Genomic DNA, 10,721 nt, shown 5'->3' on the forward strand with positions numbered 1-10,721 from the left:
AAAAACAATGAAAATCATGATATATAGTAGCGAGTGCCAGCCCAGAGAGAGGCTCAGGCAGCAAGGTCCCATGAGAGAGCAGGAAGTTCTGGCCCCCCTGGACTCCCACTACTGGCACAAGATCAGTATGCCACAGATACCACCTTATCAAGGGATATGGGAAGGATGTTAAATATGAAAACTTAGCATCTACCCCGAGTTAAAAATTTTATTAAAAATGGGCCACTTAAACCAAGAGTCTTGGTTATCACTAATCAACAAGCTTAAACTTCTCCCCTGTATAGTGAGATCAGCATGATTCATGGAAAAGATGGGGCTGTGGAGGTTGGACTATGAAAAGATCTATTCGTTATTTAACAAGCAAGAAAAAAAATCTTTCTTCTCAGCATAAGGAGACACATAAAATGGATTTATAGCAGAATTGTTATTGCAAAACAGTTGAGAATGGCACAAATGTCCTTCAATGAGAGAAATGGCTAAATAAATTGGAGTAAAATGTATAATGAAAGACCAATAAAAGATAGCTATATGTAGTTATGTGAATGTCTCAAACATAATATTAAGCAAATAAAGAAAGCTTCAAAAGAATATATATATACACATATATGTATATATGCAGATATATATACATATACACAGTATGGCATCATTTCTATGAAGGTTAAAAACATGCAAAATTACTTGCTTATGTTAATAATATGTTGCAAAATTTAATATGGAGTTTCCTACCCCCAGGTGCCATTCTAAGATCTAAAATATATATATTTTGCCTATATCAAATGAGTTATTCTTTAAGCCACAAGAATTTGAACACTTATTAGCATTTTATGGCTTTTTTTAAAAAGTAGAATATATGTGAAGAAATTAAATAACTTCTACAGTCAACACAGCTAGTAAATAAGATCCCTACAGTTCAATCCAGGCCTCTGACGTCTCAATCTATAGAACTATAAAGTTAAAATGTAAAGAATACAGGGAATGTAAAACACATACATAATATCAAAGTCAAAATTTAGAATAGATGTTTATCTATGAAGGAAAAAAAAGCAATAAAACTTAACCAAGTCCATGAAACAGAGGGGTGAACACTCAGGATCAGTGTTATTTCACAGATGTAGTGCTATTCGTCCTATTATCCTTTATTGTCGAGCATCAGGAGAGAATTAAGGCCTAAGTGGACACAAGGAGAAAAGCTGCGCTCAGGGATGACTGCATATTGCATATTAGGGAAAAGTTAAAACAGCTAAAGGTAAGTTGTTTACCAGCAAATCTTTTGGAAACCAGATGAATCTTGTGTTACCTTGATTGTGTGTGTTTATGTCTGGGTGAATAAAAGCGACGTGAGGCAAAGACTTGGGGCTCCTCTGCCTACTCAAGGCATAAGTTCCCTGGCTGCCCACTTGTTAAATTGACTCCATGTCTCTGTCATTCATCCCACTCGCACCCAGGTCAGAGGGAATAGAATAGCAGGTCTAGGTCCTTGAGAAAGGCTGGCCGGGTGGTTTGCCTATATTTTATATCTTTAACCCATCAGATATCAAAATATCTGTAATGTTTTACTGAAAATAACTTTGTTTTATTTCCATACCAAAATATAGCATGGGTCAATTTACAACATTACACAAGACATCATCTGGGATACAATTGGCTTGAATTTGTGTGCAAATGAGGTTACCGTCTATGCCAGTTGTTTAGCATCCGTGAACCTGAGCCTAGACAAGTAAGATCTGTACCTGGGAACACAAGTCAGTCTCTCCTGTAACAGTGATCAAGGTGGGGAGAAATTCCAAGAGTCCGGTAAAACCAGTACTCAGTACAGTATTTGGAAGTACAGAGTTGAGTGCCGATGTCACCGTAGGGTAGAAATATCTAGACTTTCAGCGCGAGGAGTTCCAGATCACTGCCTAGGAAAGATAAAAAAAAACTGAACAAAGAGCAGAATTTGGAAGGTGAGCTCTGAGCCATCCCCTGCTGCGGAGCAGTGCAAATGGCTGACCATCTGTCAGATGTGGACTGGAGCCTGGCTTACTCAACATGGGAAATTAACTTCATCACCAGGACACACTTTTTGAAAAATTGGGTCTGAAATATTCACCCTTGCAGCAACGGAGCCCCCTCTGTGAACCCAGAGGGTGCTCTCATGCTTAAATCAGGTTAAGGGGGAAGGAGAGAGTCAGAGGGCAGGCATTCCAGCCTCATCCACAAGCCCTGTGGGAGTGCTTTGGGAGAGTAAAGCTGGCCACCGTGCAAAAAACAGCCTGGAGCATGGTCAGACTTGAGGAATGGCTGAGAGTGTGGTCACTATGTTTTTATCCAGGGGTTAAATAAGTTTCCTGACCTCTTGTGGATAAGGAAGAGGAAAATTAGTGATTTTCCAGTCTTAGAAACTCTGCCAGAAATTTTTCCATTCTAAATTTATGGATGAATCTCAAGCCTGCTCCAACCTTCACACTGATTCAAAAATTAGTTGTTGTTGTTTTTTTGTTTTTTTGTTTTTTAATGTTCCAAGAAATGATAGTAGCTATCCCTCCCCTGGCAAAATATTTCCACTATGTTATATACATTACTCTCTTCAGCCTGCTCTCTCACCCTTGGAGATAATCCAAAGCTTTTGATTTCAAGGCTCAGGCAATATTTGCTCCAAGCTGAAGATCAAAAACAAAATGAGAGAGAGAGGGAGAAAGGAAAAGAAGGAAGGTTGATTGCCACTTAGGTTCATACTCTGAGGTTTGTTTGCTTGCCTCTGACCAAATCGGAAGCCATATATTTTGGAAAAGAAGGAAAAGGGTTTAATTTCAAAGCTAGCTCCAAGGAGGTGGAGGAAGCCACTTGTCTGAAATCACTATCTCACTGTGTACAAGCGTATAAGGGACTTTTATAGTAAGGAACAGAAGGAAGAGGGGCATGGAGAGATGATGCACATCTCCATACTGGCTTTATCATTACCATCAATCTTCAGCTCATCTTCCTCTTTCTTACAGAAAATAAACTGGCCTCCTGGTATCAGCACCTGCATATTCTGTTCATTCATCTGGGTTGAGGAGAGGAGGGGTTGTGGATTATATGCCCAGCAGGGGGAAGCTTGGAGGAGGTGCTTAACTGTAAAGGAAAAAAAAATCTAACTTTTAAAGTTCCATTTTGCACTGTCTACTATGGAAGGGGAAGGAAGGAAGGAAGGAAGGAACCATTTTACTATCATTATCAAGTCTTCAGAGATTATTTTGTACTTTATAATAACACGTTGGAGGTTCCATACAAACACATGCAACATTTTTCTTCTTGGGAAAGTCAGTGGAACTTCTAACCTCTCTCAACATGCCTCTTTAATCAAGAGAGATATAGGGTAGATATACTTTCTATTCCTTATAGTTAAAATTTTTGTGACTACAACTGCTCTCTTTGGAGATATAATTGGAGAATAAAGAAAATGGGTTGAGAAGAAATTAAGTGAGAATACAGGAAGCCCAGAGAGGAATAAGAGAATAGTGACATCAGAAGTAAGTAAAAGCTGGGCATGGTGGTGCATGCCTGTAATCCTAGCACTCCAGAGGCTGAGGCAGGAGGATTGCTGTAAGTTCGAGACCAGCCTGGGCTACATAGTGAGTCCCACGTCAGTCTCAACTACATAGTGAGACCCTGTCTCAAAAACAACAACAACAAAAAGAAAGTAAGTAAGTAAGTAAATAAGCCAGCAAGACAAAGAGGGTATACAGATAACAGTTTTTCTATATTGGGTATTGCTGGGGGGGATCCTAGGTGTACAGTTCATCTTTTCCAAGGTAATTATGAGTTGTTCTCAAAATTTATTTCTTAACAGCATTGCACAAGATTTCTTAAAGCGAGGAGAGGTGTAGAAATGAAAACAGAAAGATCTCACCTTAGAAAGAGCTAGGTCTCTACACAATGGGGATGAGATCTCCAAGGAAGGACTCTGCCCTGTCTACATAGCACTTCCAAAACTTAAAAAAATCCCTAAAGAGAACCATTGTGTGCAGAGATTGGGCAGTGAGTTCTCCACTCTGGGAGCCTTGGCACTGATCTGCATGACTCCACGATGAGGAGGAGGAAGACTAAAGCCTGCAGACAATGACAAGCAGACATTGCCAGGGTCAAATAAAAGTAGAAGCCATGAAAGTTCGAGCTGAAACTAGAGTTTCTTTTCCCCAATTGTTCCAGATCAGTATTTCTCAACCAGGTAGGGGCAACTACCTTCCAATGAGATATTTGCCAATGGCTGGTTAACATTTTTGTTTCCCCAAGTCAGGGAGAAATGTTCTGTTTTTCCCACCACTAAATGTTTCTGGCATCTCATGGGCAGAGGCTGAGCTTTCTGCTAAACACCCTACCAAGCACACAATAACCTCTTGTAAAAAAAGAACCCTCAGGCAGGTCTAAAATGTCAAAAATGTCAAGACTGAGAACACTTGCTCTAGAATAAGCAAGTCTTGTGGATCTTGTATTATCCTGAGGGACTAGGAAGAAGTGGACCCCAAATGACATAGAATGAATTCCAAGGCAACTCCAATGAATAAACATCAAATCAGTTTTGCTTTGATATTTTAAAAAATAAATGTTTGGAGAAAAAAATATATTGTATAATAGGACTCTCCCTGCAAATTTCTAAAAATCTTTTTGAATATAAAATTATCAACATGTATTAGAGCTTTGGGAGTTGGAACAAAACGGTGTTTAGAAAACAATCATGACTATTTCACATCCCTGGAGAATAGTCAGAACAGGTTGCTGAATGAAGAAGGTACTGGACCTCACGTCTGTCCACTTAAGTGTGTTCAGTGGTCTGCCAACAGTATAGTGGCAGCACACACACACATGCTGAACCAGCATGAAGAATTGAAATTTCTTAAAAAATCCAAAAGATCTTATTAGCATCACTCAAGTACAATAGTAGTATATTTCAAAACATCGTCCAACCTCGAAGGAAGCAGAAGTGTTCCCTTCTGCTTTGATGAACATATCTTAGACATTTCACAGTGCCTATGAAAAGAATCCACCATAACTGATGTGAAATGTAAAGGTCCACTGGAGGATCTCAGAAAAAAACATAATACAGAAAATAACTAAAAATGCAATGAACTTCCTCAAGTAACATGGATTGCAGCCCACTCCCTCATAAAGAGAAGTGAAGCCACCACTTAATAAATTCCTGAGTTCTGAGCAAATTATAATGGAAAATAATCAGTTTCTTTCTGAGATCCCAGTTTACTATGAAAGAACTGCGTTAGAGAGCCTGGGTTCAAATCAGTCACTTTTTTGACTTTACTGAGCTATCCATGATATCTGATCACTAAATGATTAAGCAGTTCCTGAGTCCTGCTTACCTATAAGTAACTCTAGATAGAGGGGCCATGTGGCAACACACTAGGGACACCTCCTGGTAATCTGAGCTATTTTTCATCTTCTTATTTCCAATAAAAACTTTCCTAACCTTCTCATTCTTCAATTTTTGCAAAAGCACAGTACATATGGTAGCAATGTGAGCTTTGGAAGAGAACAACTCTTGAACCAACAAAAAAATTAAGTTTCCTGACACCCTTCTCAACCGTCACTAATGACTCCTAGGGAGGAAAAAAGAAAAATGCTTAAACACCCATCTGGTAATCAAATTGGGTGGAACTGCCCACAGTCATGGAGCCATTCCCATACCTTAAAGATACCTGTGACTAAGGAAACTGTTAAGTTGAGACTCCATATATAAACTGAGGTACAGCTATAGAGACACAGGAATCTCAGAGGTTGGGGAGAATATGCTTCTGAGGTCTGAACCAAATATTATTTGGAAATCAGAAAAAATAAATGGATGTGGCTTTTTTTGCACAGTAAATGCCATGGAGCAAATTTATTACAGGCATACGGAAATATACACACAAAAATATGTGGGGAAATATAGAAAACATAAAATAATCTAAATTTTGTGACCTGAAGAAATAAAAGACTCCTTGGGTAGGAAGGATGAAATAAATATCTATTTATCTGGTTTTAGAAGAAAATCTTTTTGTTTGTAACAATTTTTTTGTTCTCCTTTTGAAAAGAATGATAATTGGTGTTAAAAGTTTATGTTTCTATAACAGTATTACACAGAATGTATTACATAAAAACATTTCCTCCTGTATACATTCTCTAATGTGCCCAAAATGCTATTGCTTCAGGGAACTTACTGAAAAAAAAAAGATAAACTGTAATTTTAAGCACCAAATAATGTCTGAAGAACACATACTTTAAAATAAGCATATCTTTATGCAATAAAATGTATCTGTTTGACTTAAATTCTATTTGGGAACATTAACCAAGTTTTAATTACTTTTCTCTGTTCTAACATGTCAGAAATCTGATGTATAAAACAAGAGTAACTCAGGTAAGAAAAAGAAAGTGTATCTACTACTAAAATAGTACTATCATAATTTATAGAGGATGTGAGTTGAATCTTATACTTTTATTCTCTACTCAAACTCTAGTTCATCTTTATATCTTTATGTTTTTATAATATGACTATAGATTGTGAATTAGTCTATGTAAATGGAATAGTATTTCACAGAAAATGTACATCCTCATGAATCCAAGAACCTTACCAAGATGAAAGGCCGTGTTTAATGAAACAGTATTAAATTACTGTACAATAGTAATCACTCTGCTTCCTCCTGCCATCGTGAATGGTAAAGGAAAGTCTCCTCAGACTTCACAAGGTAGAGCTATTGGCTTGATTGAAAATTTGGCTGTAGGGCCTACCACTGCTAATCAAGGTGACTCAATCCTGGTTTACAAAAGAGAAAGAAAGAGGCTTAAAAAATACAACATGCCCTAATCAAATAAGAAGATAATTCAAAGATCTTTATTTTGCCCATGGAAATGAGTGCTAGTTAAGATATATAAAAGCCAATTTAATCAAGCTGATATAATCTAATATATAGCAACTGATTTGAGCTGCATAATAAAACAAGAGACATTTTCTGTGAATCAAGGAGCCAACATATAATGTATAGTAGGTCAGCAAAATCAGTATCAGAAACTCGGGTTCTAATGAATATTTATAATTCTTGAATTTTTCACTGTTGCTGTTTGTATTAATCAAATGAAACAAATGAATGGTTAATCAGCATAATAATGACTACTTTTTTATAAAAGGATTAGAAAGCATAGCTACACAAAAGATAGATATAGCAAACTAAGAACACTTGGCAGGGCCTTAATACATTCCTTAGATGACTGACTGAAGATGATTTTATTTATTTTAATCTTGTGGATTCACTGAGAGTGAAAAAAAATTGAGGATCAGTTCTCAATTTTCACCATGGCATGAATTAAGAGACCTAGGGGATTCTAACATGAAAACAATGGTCTAGGGTCATCCCAAATTGGCCGCTCAAGTAATCACCTAAACAAAGAACCGGGAGCCAGGCATGGTGGAATACATCTGTACTCCCAGGACCCAAGTTCAAGTTCAAGGCAGCCTGGGCTACATATTGAGTTTAAAGCAAACTGCACTACATAGCAAAACATTTCAAAATACAAAAAAGAAAAGAAAGAAAGAGCGAAAGAAAGGAATTTGGAGGGAAAGAGAGTGGACACCTCCTAAAATAAGGCTAATAGAACCAGACAATATGTGTATCCTGCTGGTGTAGCAGGACTCTCACATAGGGACACAGGCTCTTTTCAGGAAGTAGCATTTACTCGCGCTGACACTGACTCAGGAGATTCACATCCAAAGGATGAGCCTCCAGCAAGGCAGAGTTGCATCTTTTATACAATTCATGTGTCTTGTCTCCCTTATTGGTAACACTGACTACAGCTTGATTGGGTACAATCTGTGTTACAAAGCCATGCTAGCTTCACACATGTGTAGTAGGAACTAATTATGCCATGTTGTACTCCTTTGTGCTAAGAAGACCCCACCACCAAATTTCTTTGGGAGGGGCCCAGCCACATTCCTTTAGGAGGGGACCTGGCAGTCCTGGCACAATAGAATGAATTGCAAAGTATGTACAGCACCTTGGATAGATTCTTGCTAAGAATGATAAAGTTGTTTCTGATCAAAAGGTAGTTTCTCCCTTCAAATTGATAGGAAATGCAAGAAGTATAAGAGCAAGTTAATACCACATATATCTCAAATATGGGATCCTCCACAGAAAAACTACCCTTCTTATTTCAGTAAGTAAATGTCAGTAAGAGAAGGAGAAAAAGGAGGAGTGGAGGGGGAAGAAAAAGGAAGAGAAGGAAGAGGAAGAGGAGAAGAAATAGGCAGGAAACAATCACAAAGTTAAAGAGACTTAAAAGATATACTATCCAAAGACGATAGAGCTTGAATTCTGACTCAGTGTAAAATATACTTTGGAGACAGTCAAGGAAATTTAAAGTTAACCAAGTGTCAGAAGATAAAAATTTGTTTTTAATTTTTTAAGTGTGAAAACGCCATAGATACTTTAAGACAGTTTCTTATTTTCGCAGATTCATAAGAAATACTTAGATTCGAAATGATATCATGTTTATAATTTATTATCAAAATTTTTATAAAAGATTAGGATCAATTGTCAGTAATACTAGAAGAGTGAAATGACTATAGGAAACCTCACAGATAGAAATAACCTGCTGGATAAAATTTAAATCAGGCTAAAACATTAATTCTTAAAAAACCAAACTGAAAAGGTTGAGAATTTTGAGTGTGTGGCAATCCAACGCAGGCCTGCCCAACCTTCATAGCTATAGCTGACAAATTGCAGGGAGGAAAACAACATCCTCATTAGCAAAAGGTGCCAGAGATGGAGTTCAGACTTGGAAAGCAAGTGGAAATTTAAAGAGAAAAGTTTTAGCAGCACTAGGGTCTCAGAAGGAGTAAGACCAAAATTCAAAACAGAAACCTTTTCAAAACTCAAAACAGAAACAAACTTTCTTCTTTAAGAAAAGCAATAAAAGAGAGGTACATTTACAGTGAGTGGCAGGAAGTAATAATAAAAATGTCTAAATAAATTAAATAGAATAGTGAAAAACATCAAACCAGAAATAGTTCTTTTCAGTGTTCAATAAAATTCATAGGTTTCTGGATATGCCAAACAAACAGAGGGAGAGCAAGAGGGATAGGGAGAGGAAGAGAGAGAGAGATTTCCAGCAGAGGGGGAAAATCACTTTAGTCCTGACAAAGATTAAAAGCATAATAAGAGGTATCATGATAAACTTCACATAAAACATTTATTAAAATAGTTAATACATTCCTTGAATATCACAAATTATCAGGGGTTTCTTGAGAAAAAAGTAGATAACTTGAAAACCTACATCTATTAAAATTTTAATTTACAATAAAGAAAAAACTTTATAATGGGAAACTATCAGAAACTTCATTGGTAAATTCTATTAAATATTTAAGAAAGAAATACTACCAACCTCACAAAACCTCTTCCAGAATATAATACCACAGGAAACACTTCTCAGTTCTATTTATTAGGCTAACATTATACTAATAATTCCTAAATCAGGCTACAAAATATTTTTAAAAACAAAACTACAGAGATCATGATGATAGACACAAAATTCTTAATAAAATTTTGGCAGAGCAACTATATATAGAGGAAATAATGTTTTAGGCTTTGCCACAAGTTGCAAGATTGGATCAACACTCAAAACTCAACACAATTCATTATTTAAACTGATGGAGAGAGAAAAAGAAATAGAAATCTCAATATATACAGATGAAATATTTAACAAGAACTCAACATCTATGCATGATCAAAATTTCTCAGAAAAGTGGGATAGGAAGTGACGTAGGAACTTCCTCAAATTGGAAAGTAATACATATTTTTTTAACGACAGCTAATGTAATGGTAAAAGACTAAAGACTATTTGATTTTCTCCTAAAAGATGTCCTAGCTAGTGCAAAGGGGCAATAAATAAACAAATAAATCAATGCAGATAGATTGAAAAAATAAAATTGTCTCTTCATTCATGTTTATTTATGAAAAAAATCTAAGTAGTCTACTATAAATAAGACAGTTCAGCAGTATTACAGGATACAATGTACCGAATTAGTTGTGTTTACATCTAATGGCACTAAAACTCAGCAACTGAAATAAAAAACAGTATCGTTTTACATCAAATCAGAACTTATGAAATATTACAATAAATTTAGCAAAATATGTACTATGTTTGTCCACTGAAAACTGTAACACATTGATGAAAAATTAAGGGATCCCTAAGTATATGTACAGAAATAAATTCATGAGCCACAAGACTTAATATTGCTAAAATGTTAACTATATTCAATTTTTTTTTCATTTTTTATTAGTACATGCTTGTGTTATATAATATCTAGATTCCTTAGAGGAAATTGGTACATGTACATAACACATCTTCATTCCTTTTTTTTTTTCCTCGCCTATTCCTTTCCTCTCTCCCTGATCCACATATCTCTTGATCCCACTCCTTTTTCTTTTTCTGTATATATTTATATTCCTTGTGTGTATCTGGTACATATACATAACACAACTTAATGCCTTTTCCATCCTCTTTCCCTCCTCTTCCTCCCCTGTCCCTTCATCTCTTCACCCCTGCCCCGCTGAGGAAGATATTACTATCATCATCTTTTGCAATGATTTCTCTCTTTAATCCTATTGTGGTTCTCACAGGTTTCCTCTTATCTTCGCTGCTGGTATCACTAACTTTCTTTGGAACCATGGTTATGATATTTTACATGAGTAGAGTAAAAAAAGCATAGTGAT

General features: G+C 36.3%; 1 long non-coding RNA gene across 1 annotated transcript in view; it reads right to left on the reverse strand.

The window, feature by feature from the left end:
• Positions 1–1,113: 1,113 nt before the first annotated feature.
• LOC117284457 overlaps positions 1,114–10,721 on the reverse strand; it is a 37,029-nt gene continuing 27,421 nt past the window's right edge. Inside the window, exons 2-3 of the long non-coding RNA XR_004515553.1 lie at positions 1,734–1,904; positions 1,114–1,170 (exon numbers count right to left, since the gene is read on the reverse strand). This is a non-coding gene — a long non-coding RNA (uncharacterized LOC117284457). The remainder of the gene's footprint in view (positions 1,171–1,733; positions 1,905–10,721) is intronic.

This window comes from Fukomys damarensis, unplaced genomic scaffold, assembly GCF_012274545.1.
Source record: "Fukomys damarensis isolate Sample0158 unplaced genomic scaffold, DMR_v1.0_HiC HiC_scaffold_5, whole genome shotgun sequence".
Lineage (NCBI taxonomy): Eukaryota > Metazoa > Chordata > Mammalia > Rodentia > Bathyergidae > Fukomys > Fukomys damarensis.